The 11773-nt window shown below is 36.9% G+C and overlaps 1 pseudogene; it reads left to right on the forward strand.

Annotated features, from left to right (window-relative positions):
- The first annotated feature begins 2945 nt into the window (after window positions 1–2945).
- Window positions 2946–6556, forward strand: LOC132565568 (uncharacterized; annotated as a pseudogene).
- The last annotated feature ends 5217 nt before the right edge of the window (window positions 6557–11773 follow it).

The raw sequence follows: 11773 nt of genomic DNA on the forward strand, positions 1-11773 counted from the left end.
TGCCGTACATAAATGAGAAATCAAAAAAGCATTCCGAGCCTCGAGTCATGTATGGTATCAATTATTTTAACAAGGGCTGAACAGTCCTACAAATTGATGTGTTAGATACACATTAGCGAGAAAACAATGAATACAGCTACAATAGAAACAACCATTAGTATTAGAAATATGATTGTCTGCATAAAGTCAGAATTTGATTTTAGTTTTGATAGGATTTTCACATTTTTCCCATCATTCGTAAATTTTGCTATTAACGTGCTGCTTTTGCTGTTTGAAATATATTTTTTTACAGAATAATTACTTTCTATAGTTTTAACAAACATATTGATGATAATGAAACTGTGTAAATGTCCTGTTTTGTAAATGTAGTGTTTAATGATCAAAATTATTTCATTATTGACTCGAAGACTAAGGATATTATAGTTAGTAATTCCAAACAGAACAGATTGCTGAAAGAACACGGTCTATCCAATGCATCTGTAAGTGTTTCAGAGTAACATAGGTTGTATACAGGACTGATAACTAACTTTGCTTTAAACAGCCTGGAGTTGGTATTTAGAATGTTATGAGTAATACTGTATCACAGCCATTAAATGTTAGTATATTTGTTACTTTAAATGACAATTTATAGTTAGCTTCACAGGCTTTGTTGGTTAATACAGATAGCTCCCCCAATTTTTCTCTACCAGTTTGCGTTGCCCGAGTTACATTTTTGTATTTTTTAAAGTTAAAAACCTTTTCTGATTTCTCAAAAATGTCTGAATATAGAAAGGTATTATGGGCTACACCACAGTATTCTCTAATAGTAACGATCGGAAATCAATTTCTTAACAGAAGACACTAACCCTTGATATTTTTATGGAAATTAGTTGTTATATGCTTTTACAAAATCTTCAAAACATAAAAACGATACAACGTTATCAGACTCTAACAATTTCACTACAGTTGTTACTTCTTTTCTATACCACTGATTGACTGGTTTGTCTAATAGAGTAATACTCCTACTGAATCAATTAGGTGTTTGTAATACTGATTTTTCTTTATCAATAGTGGTTTCTATAATCTGTAATTTATGCCTAGCTAAAACACGTCTTTCAAAAAACTATGAGTTTAATTCCTATGGTAAAATAGCAACACATCAGTGTTTACTGTACTATTTAAAACTAAAAAACACTTGCCTGGTATATGAAATAGTCTTCTAACCCCACTTAGTTTTAACTCATTTGCAAAAGGACTTATATCAATATATTTCAATCCCCTATTTATGAAATCTTGAACAACAGTTTCTCTCTTAATCTTATTTACTTTACTGTTTCATAGGAACTCAAATAAGATGGAGCTAATCTTATTGGGCGTTTTGGGTAGAGCTGTAATTGTGATATAAAAATTTAATCAAGTGTATCTCCCCTAAACTAGTATTTTCAATGGTATTTTAGCTTTGCAATTTTCTTGTCATAATCAACAGCTTATATTTGTCTCTGTAATAGGCCCTAATTGAACCACACGTGAGGATTGACTGTTTGAGGAAACTGGAAAACCCAAGGAAAATTATTGTCCGTTTCCTTTTAAAGTTCGATTGGGGAATCTATGGTCGACTATGCGAGAGGCGAATGTATCAACACTGCGCCATCCGACCAGTGAGTTAGATGTCGATATTCACAGAAAAATTACTGAGCGAGAACAATAGGCAAAGATAACACACACACCATCTCCTTCTCCCTCTTTATATAGATGGTGTTGTCACATATTACAGAAACGTAATAAAGGAAAAAACATATTGTCTACTGCTGAAGTGCAACATGTCTACTTCCGGCCCCTGTAGGATATTATGCTTCAGCCATTTATTAGGTGGGTGCCCAAACAATAGGAAATAACTCATAATTTGAATACATAGCATCAATGTATATGCAACCACAAAGTGAGAGCAGTCATAAACTATAAAGTATACAGATTAATCATTTTGCTGTGGTCTTCCTTAACACATTTTACTTATTCAAGTGCAAATGGGTAACGACTGTATCTACGTATAGAAATAACGTATTTTAGAAAGGAATTTGCTGTTTCATATTTAATATTGTCCCAGAGACATTGAATAATGAAATATGTGGAAACAATTCGATTATCTTAATGCTTACTTATCTCACTAAATTACAAACTATATCAGAAAGAAAAGTACATTCGTTTTAGTGTTTTTTATGTCTATTCTTTTACTAATTTAAGAGCACTGTATAAGAAATTTGATAATTGAATACCAGTGTTGGACGTAACAACTTCACCGTGAATATAGTTAAAGAGTGCTCTTATTTCTCATGTTACTGGTTTCGTTTCGCTCTACTTACCTCACACATATCCCGAGTTTCTGAATTCGTGTTTCTGTGTCAGTCGAGTGAGAAGGACAGCTTATGAAATGTTAGGAGGATTATTTTGCTTTGTTGTCATATCAATGGAAATTGCTAAGAGACAGATGATAACATATAAGCGTGAAAGACTGGCAATCATGGATTTTTATCGCTGGTAACTCGTGCATGTGTTATGAAGAGATGGGCCTCTTTTTCTGACAACGCGAGCTGGACTACAAATATTCTGTCTATAACGATACACTAGCAGGTGGACTGTAGAGACAGAAACTTCCGTCTAACTTAACGCACTGTAAAGTCAGTCATAGCGAATACTTCCGTACACAAACATTAGAATCAGAAGGAGAACCGTTTACAGATAATCTCCCATCTTTGAATCTTGATATTAGAAATCATGAGCATAATCAGTACTGACTGCAGTAGATAGAATGGTGGATTTACTTGTTTCTGATAACGCTATAGAGTGACAAACTATACGACGTACAACATTGGAGTCTGTTACACATGGGAGAATACATTATTTGGGTGTTGAATGGACTTCAGTATAGATAGAGTTGTGCAACTGTTGATGTTGTGTTTGAGTTGATGATGGCAAAGGCAGGTAGCCCCGACACATTATATGAGACCAGCAAGTTGAACTTTGAACACATCAAATATGGAGAACGTTGCCCGTTAACTAACTATGTTTTAACTCGGGTAAGTAATACATAACATGTGTGAAAACATTATGTGTTTGTCTGCCATATGATCATGTGACACTTTGATTTAACGGGAAGTCGGGTTTTCGGAGAGAGCTCGATTTTCTGTCTCATTAAGAAACTCGGAGATGATATTTTATTTATCACCAGGCATAGATAAAATAAGCGAAAGACTTCTTTTTACCATACGAATAGCATATCAAATATGTTTCCTTATCTTCCCAGTCCCCCACACTATTGACATTCCGTGTTTTTTTTTTTTTTTTTTTTTTAAATTCTGGCCATTATTTCAAGAATACATTATACATGTCTTCTTTTATGTCTCAGAGATATGACTACTGGGTTTGTTTGTCTCAATTGCTCACACTGTTAATACCACTAAACGGAATCCTTTCCAGGTTTCCATTGACAGAACATTTTTGTTCTTACCAACGGACGGAATCTCGTGTTTGTTGATTGTAGATACCCCTTATGACTTCCACCGAAATCGAAACCAGAATTTGTTTACCTTAGGTTCCAGCTCTATCCTGACCATGTACACTAATGTGGTCGTTTCCTAGCTTGAGGAATGGGCATAGAAACCTCTACCCGAGGAGATTTTTGACTGTCTATTCTGAGACTTTGCCAAGGGTTTAACTGTCAGGAATCCCCTCCAAGGGTAGTATTTTTGTCTGTCCTACCCTCAAGGCCGGGGATGATCCCTTTTCTATCCCGTTTCCCCTTAAGATAAATAAGCAAATACATATACCTGTGACATTATAACCATCAGTATAGTCTTTTGCACTTGAAACCGGGATTGACCCCGACATGTCATAAGAACGATATCAGTAACAATTGCACGAACCCGCAAAGTCACTTCTGTGTGCAGGCTGTCTTGTTGAGGTTAAAATAGAGATATCTTACCCTCACCGGAGGTGTGGATATTTCTGTCCAGTAGGGTATAAATTAGAAGCAGCAGTTTGCTTTTGGTTTTCCAATTTAGCCCTTTAGAGAAATTTGTTTACCTACGGTTCAAACTTTGTTCCTCTCACAGAAAACAATCTGGTATTGGCTAACATAAGGTTTCAATCCGTGCGACCAAATAACTTCAAGTTCCAGCTCTGTCCCTAAAATAGAACAGAATCAGGGATTTATTTACCTCAGGTTCCCACTCTGTCCCTATCACGGAACAGATCACGGAACAAAATCCATGCTTTGTTTACTTTAGGCTTCCACTCTTTCCCTACCACAGAAAATGGGGTGAACGCAGTTATTTTCTCTACCTATTGAATATGTTCATCATCTAATATTATCACACTTTTTTATTTCTAAGTTTGCATTGCTATTAAAAACACCTTAACGTCTCTTAACTGGTTAAGATAAAATGTTTATTTTTGTAAGTATAACGGTAACCTTCACAATGTGAAAAGATTTGATAACTTCGTTACAGTTGCTGCAAGACAAAAGGTACAACGTAGACCACAAGAACATTTCACTACAATTAGCACAAATCCTTGATGATTGTCACGGTAACGAAGAAATAGTCAACAACAGAAGGAAGGTGATATGCCTCGGTGATTACATCTGCAATGCAAATGACAAATTACTGAAATGGTTTAGTTGTGGAAGTGTCGGAGATGGATTCAGATTCAATACCTCTGATTCAGACGCGATGCATATTATGAAAACCGCTATGGTCACATACCTGGATCAAATACACCTTATCCCTCAGGACGACGTTTCGAAAACTATTCTGTTGATGAGAGAAGCGGGTTGTCGACCTGGATATGTTACCCTTGAAATAGAACGAATAGCAGATGAAGTAGGATACACTTCTATATTTCAAGACGCCATTGTATCTGTCGGAAATTCGATGTTTTTATCGAGTGATATTTATAGACAGAGGAAAGCAGAGGCATTAAGCAGAGTTATAGGCCTCAGCTATGTTTCTAATGGGCCATGCGCTACTGTAGTTTCCTTGAGTTATGCCAAGAGCTTGGATGTTTCAAATGCATTTCCGTGTGTCTGTTGGCCAAATGCGGCGAATGAATGGATACGCCGAACTCGTTTCCATGGATGGCCAGGATTGACCAAATTGTTAAGGATGGGTGCCATGTTGTTCCTGTCGGTGATAAGTGTTCCACTGACACACTACTACAATGGAGGATTTCGTTTACCAGTGCTGAACAAATCTTGGTTCATTCTCTCACTCATCCACAGTTCAGAGTATATGGATTGCTGAAATATTTCCTTAGCCGGATCAAGGATTCACTTGAACACATAGTTGGGGACGCCGATATCCTTTGTTCGTATTTCTTTAAAACAGTGATATTTTATGCAGTCGAAAATTCGTCACCTTCGTTATGGGTAGACCAAAATACCTTTGTATGTTTTCGGTTCTGTCTGTCTATCTTGATTGCATGGGTCAGAGCGGGATACTGTCCTAATTATTTCATCCGAAACAACAACTTGTTTTTGAGAAAAATTCACGGAGAAAGCCGTCAAAAACTGCTACATTTTCTAGTCGATCTTTATGGCCTGAATTGGATGTGTTTATGTGTGGAATCAAAACTCGATCCTTACATTGGACGAATGCTTCAAGGACGCCTAAGTCCGATTTCTAGTCTACGCTCAGATTACATCAGGGATATAGACTTATTTCGAGAATGTGTGTTCGAATTGCCCTTGACATACGGTGAAGAAAAACTGTTCTCTACATTGCAACGCTTCTATGTTTCTCAAACAGATGCCGATGAATTCATCTCTTACTTTGCAATGACATCAATACTATGTTGTATTGCGCATGCCCAGTATGATCGATATAATGCCACTATCAGAAATAAACACAAGTACGTTGCTATGAAGAAATGTAGACACTTACTGACACCGAAGGCGTCGATGTGTACCAGTCCAGGAGTTCTGACGTTAGCAACCTTCCACTACCTCATGGGAAACTACAGAACAGCACTTCAGATGTGTACATATATGAGACAGTCGAGTAAAATTTACATTAGTAAGTCAATGGCTACCACAGACAGAACTGCGGAATCAGAATCAGAGACAAGCAAAGCAGCACATGATATACCCCTGCTATACAAAAGGTATAGTGGACAGGTTAGCACATTTCACCAACGATTTAAAGAATGTTTTTATTCTGTTTTGGTGTTTAAGGAATATGATAAATCGCTCTGCCTGCCTCATCTTCATTTGGAGCTTAAGATGCATCGTCCAGGCCTGTTTATTCCACCTCTTCCCTATGCAGCCTTCCTGTCCTTCTTGTGCTACCATGAGCTCGGTGACAAGAAGAGACGTGAAATTGAACTAATGAATTTACTAACTGCAATTTGCGATCGTGAACAAGGAGGGCATCGCTACTGGATAGTTCACACACTGCTAGGAATCTGTTATCAAACTGTTGGGGACAATCAAGGGGCTATCAGGTCGTTTGTAGATTCTGTAGAACACATGCCAGAATATAATCCCGCAATACAAAGAATAGAAAGTTTACTAAGTTCTTCATAGATCGAACAGCATCAGGAATGTTATCAAAGTGATATGGGGATGACTTCGTCTCCCTTGTAATAATTAATGAGGACATCATTTCTCATATGTTGTAACAATGAAGAAATTATTCTATCCAGGAATCATCAGGATAATAGTGTATATGGACAATTGTCCTTACTTCCAGCCTTCACATTAAATATTGCACAAAACGAGAAACGTTCGAAATTCAATCAGTGGTGTTTTATTCAACAACTATTCGTATTTGTTATTTGGGATAGTTTTTCATTCACTTTCATATTTCATTAAGACATGATTGACTTCTGGTATCTCAATTTTAATGATTTAAACGCCCTATCGAAACACATGTGAACAGTTTAGTGATTGCTCCCAGTGTAGGGTATTTCGCATGTGCAAGTCCATAAAATCACGAATCTTTTAAACGAATATTATATCAAGTTCAAATACGACTACGTGAACGCATTACAAATACAATCATCAAATTGTTCATCAGTGGTACCTAAATATAGTATCTCGTTAATACTACATTTTAATGAAAGAATGAAAATGTACACGGCGTTCTCTTGTTCTTTCGATTTATTTGATATTGAAAACTAGAAATGTATTTAATTAAACAAAAACCTAAGTTCCCACTTTCAAGCAAATTCATAGATTTGTTGCTATTTTAGCAGGATGAGCATTCAATAGGACAATTCTTCTTCTCAGTCATTGATATAATTGTGTTACTATTAACAATATTGTAAGATGTGTTTGTTGCTGTTATAGTTACATTGTTACTGAAATACCTACGTAAAGCACAAGAACTCTTCATCTGGAGATCAACAGGGTTTAAAGTTGGGTCATGCCTTAAAAATATTCTGACTTTTGACCTTGAAGTAATGGCTAAATAGCCCTAATACCAATATACTACACGTCGGCGTTAGGTGATAAAGGTATACGCCAAGTCTCATTAAGATATCTTAAACGGTTTAAGTGTTATCGCTCGAAACTTCTTCACATTTACTTAACCTTTGACCTGGCAACAATGCATTGCCTATCGCTTTTCAGGTGATGTAAGTGAATAGCAACTTTCATTTAAATACATTTCATTGTAGTCAACAGTATAGATAATATCATCCTCATATTGTCCATTTCGCAAAAGTCACTTGTCTTGTTTACTCCTGACCAAATGACCAAATGTGTCTTCGGGTACGGGGAATAGTGCAGTTGGAAAAACATGCATGCTTAATTTTTTCAATATCAAGAGCAAAACTTATCAATCAGCCCTCGTACAAAAACCTTCACTGGTTCCAGTACAGAGCAGTTCATCATGTGCTGGTTGTTGGTGTTTATTTATTTTTTAGAATTAGTGCTCTTCCTTCACGTGTTATTTCTCATTCCCACTCTTTCTTAACTTCCTACCCCTTTTCCATGTCTCTTTGCTTTTCCCGATCTGGTGGCCGTTGTGGTGCTGCTGTGTATGTGTATTTGAGGTGGTGGTGGTGGTGGTGGTGGTGGTAGTGTGTGTGTGTGTATGTAATGGTGGTGGTGATGGTGTGTGTGTGTGTGTGATGAGAGAGTGTGAGAGAGTGTGAGAGGGTGTGTGTGTGTGTGTGTGTGTGTGTGTGTGTGTGTGTGTGTGTGTGTGTGTGGTGGTGGCATGTGGTGGTGGTGGTGGTGGTGTGTGTGTGTGTGTGTGTGTGTGTGAGTGGTGTGTGTGTGTGTGTGAGAGAGGTGTGGTGGTGTGTGTATGTGTGTGTGTGTGTGTGTGTGTGTGTGTAATGGTGTGGTGTGGTGTGTGGTGGTGGTGTGTGTGTGTGTGTGTGTGTGTGTGTGTGTGTGTGTGTGTGTGTGTGTGTGTGTGTGTGTGTGTGTGTGTGTGTGTGTGTGTGTGTGTGTGTGTGTGTGTGTGTGTGTGTGTGTGTGTGTGTGTGTGTGTGTGTGTGTGTGTGTGTGTGTGTGTGTGTGTGTGTGTGTGTGTGTGTGTGTGTGTGTGTGTGGGGTGGTTGTGGGGTGTGTTTAATGGTGGTGGTGGTGGTGGTGGTTGCAGAGAAGTATGTGCGGTCATTATCAGAATAGAATGTATCTAACTATCTGATGATGACTGTGAGGAGGAGGAGGAGGAGGAGGAGGAGGAGGAGGAGGAGGAGGAGGTGCGAAGGCGTAAGGGCTTTGAATTTGTTTTGTATATGTATTATATTAAATAAAAAATCTTTGAAAAAAATGTTCATTTAACAATTGACATTTTATTTCTTTATCATTGTTCCTGATATAATGTGTTATTTTGCAATAGTTTTATTCAAAACTGGGTGTATTATATGAAAGAAACCAGAGTGCAAAAGGATACAATAGATTACTATTCGTAAGTATACAAGTATCTAACCGATAACATACCAAATGTTATATATTGAACGATAGGCAAAAGGAGTGAAAAATAAAAAACAATGTACTCGGCGTACTCCAGTTCAGTAATCACAAATCTGTTAACAAGTCGATAACAAGGTCATTTTTTATTATATTTACGTGAATAAATTGCAATCAAAATCATCGGATGGCACTTCAGATGCACTGAATGGGCGGGTAGCGCATTGGTAAAGCACCTTGCTTTTCCCCGCGTACTCCGGTTTTCTCCTACAGTAAAACCTCTCGCACGCTTCCATCCGGGACAACAAGAGTGATTAATATAGGCTGATCGCTTATTTCGCAATAGATGTAAAATAAAGTGCGCGTGAGTGTTAATATATATATATCTACGGTGCATGCCGTGTTTTGATTCAAGAATACGAATGTATTCGACGTTCTTTTGAAATTGTTAAATATTGAAATTGAGGAAATGCATTAATTTCAAATGTTCACCCTTAATTGGTTTTCCAAATTAATTTATATGATTTTAAATTTCTTCAAACACTTCTTAGGACTCAACAATTGAGAATCAACACTGACGAGTGGCAGAAGAAGGAATCAGCTGAATAATACGGGTGATTTATTATTTTACTTCACTGCATCTAAACAACAACCTGTCTATTAAGATTCTAATTGTTTTAGACAAAGTGGAAATTTGTGGAAAACATGACAATACTATATATCAAGATGGAACCATCTGTAAAATATGCGTTCTGTATAAGCCTCATACCTTTGGCATTTATTGATATCAATAATGCTAATTATGTGTATTTTCATTTATCTTGCACATGACGGCTCATCCTCAAATGACACCGTTTGTGTTAATTGTCAATCAAAAATAATTATAATGCAATGTCAATCTGGAGATTCTGGAGAAGATATATTGAGATATTTTGTTGAATGACAGAAGCTAGAGTTCCCTCCCTTCTTCCATATATTACTAACATGCAACATGATATAATTAGTATCACAGTTACAAGACTTACGTGTTAGTCATCATTTATCTGTGCTTTTAAATGTTGATTTATTTTACAAAAAGTACAAACCGTTCCATGCCTAGCTTATTCTACCATCAAATTCCATTACCAAGTACAAACTGTTCTAGGCATAGCCTGTCGTTCAATCATATTCAATTACCATGTAGAATGAAAAACGAAGTTTGAAATGGAAATATCGGCAACTCTTGATATCTGAACAACAGGTTAACTAGATTATTTTTTCGTTATAAACAACTTCATTTTGAACAAATACATGTCGATCAATATTTGTATATCATCACAGGGGCATAAGTATATACACAAAGTATCATTTCATCATCAGAAGTAATATCTCCTAATTTTCTGTTATGGGGACAAACAAACTCTTTAGACTCATAAATGTTGTATTCCACTACATGTACGAGTAGACTTCTGCAGGATTCAGGGATCTCCAACCAGTAGTAAAAGTTTAACATGTTGATCATATTTTAAAAAATCGAGGCTTCCTATTCCTTTTGTCTCTCTCTCTCTCTCTCTCTCTCTCTCTCTCTCTCTCTCTCTCTCTCTCTCTCTCTCTCCAATTTACTCTAAGTATCATATAGTTGAGGTATAAACCTGTACAATTGGTATCCCTTCTGAATGTGTTGTCAGATTGTGAACAAAAGCATGACATACTTTTTTGCTTAAGTTTACTTACTTCTTGTCTTTATCGTTTTGACTCCCCGTGACTGTCACCGTCCTGAACATTGCTATTCGTTGTTCAAAAATTATCACACGAATATCCACAATTCCTTGTGAGACTACTCTTTGTCATTATAAATGTATCAGTTTTCTATCCCTTCCTGCTGGCAATTGTGTACGAAGTAATTCATCTATGAACTAATTTCCTTTAAACCTATTTAAGAGACATCATTTAATTTTGTTTTAAAGTGGAAGTAATGCAGGTTCAAAATGTATGTCAATATCACGCAAACGCATTAGAAAGCAAGGTAAGTTCATTGACAACACGTGTGCGTATCTGTATGATATAAACAAACTACTACATTTGACCATTTCTCCCAATGGATTTTAAATCATCTTTTTAAAATCCATTACCGCTTTATTTGACACCCCATAACCATTTTACAAATATGCTTTAAAATGTATTCTATCAATTTTTCTTCAATGATTAATGCCGATAATATGATGGCATGTTCATGTGTCAGCGTACCAATTGCGTCTTGTTTCGTCAAATGTAATTCGCTGTTGCATTTGCCCCATCTCGGTTGATTCTGTAATTGATAACGGGTACCGGAATCGGCCGAGTTAGCCGACTTTTACCGATGGTGATTCAGATCCGCTGGCATATGTACATAATTGTACGTACATTAAAAATCGGGTATACTCATGTTACACGTCCTACTGGTTTCGTTCCGCTCTATATGCCTTTATGTATTCTGGAAATACCTTGCATAAACATGTGTCAGTTGAGCTAAATGGAGAAATTGTCGCGGAATGTTGGACATATCACTAGGGTAGGTTGCCACACCACTGGAAATTCTTCTTATATACACGATATTACACAATCGAACGTGTGCACGCATTGTAATTGTAGGATAGCATACGATAGGTGTTTCTCGTCACTCTGGTGTGATCAAATGAGCAAAAATGTAAGTATATGAACATTATGAAGACAGATACTAAACAAATGGTCATTTAGATTGAACTTATGTCAAAAAAGAGGCACCAAATTTAATCAACAAAACCAGCTGAACTGTAAATATATCAGTGTCTCCAGATAAACAAGCAGAAGAGTCATTAAGATTAAAACTCTCGTCTGAGAAGTTCAGTCGAGACGGACCCTTCCGTCATCAAAACG

Source organism: Ylistrum balloti, unplaced genomic scaffold (assembly GCF_031769215.1).
Source record: "Ylistrum balloti isolate Yb309-2 unplaced genomic scaffold, AGI_CSIRO_Ybal_v1 Utg369576, whole genome shotgun sequence".
Lineage (NCBI taxonomy): Eukaryota > Metazoa > Mollusca > Bivalvia > Pectinida > Pectinidae > Ylistrum > Ylistrum balloti.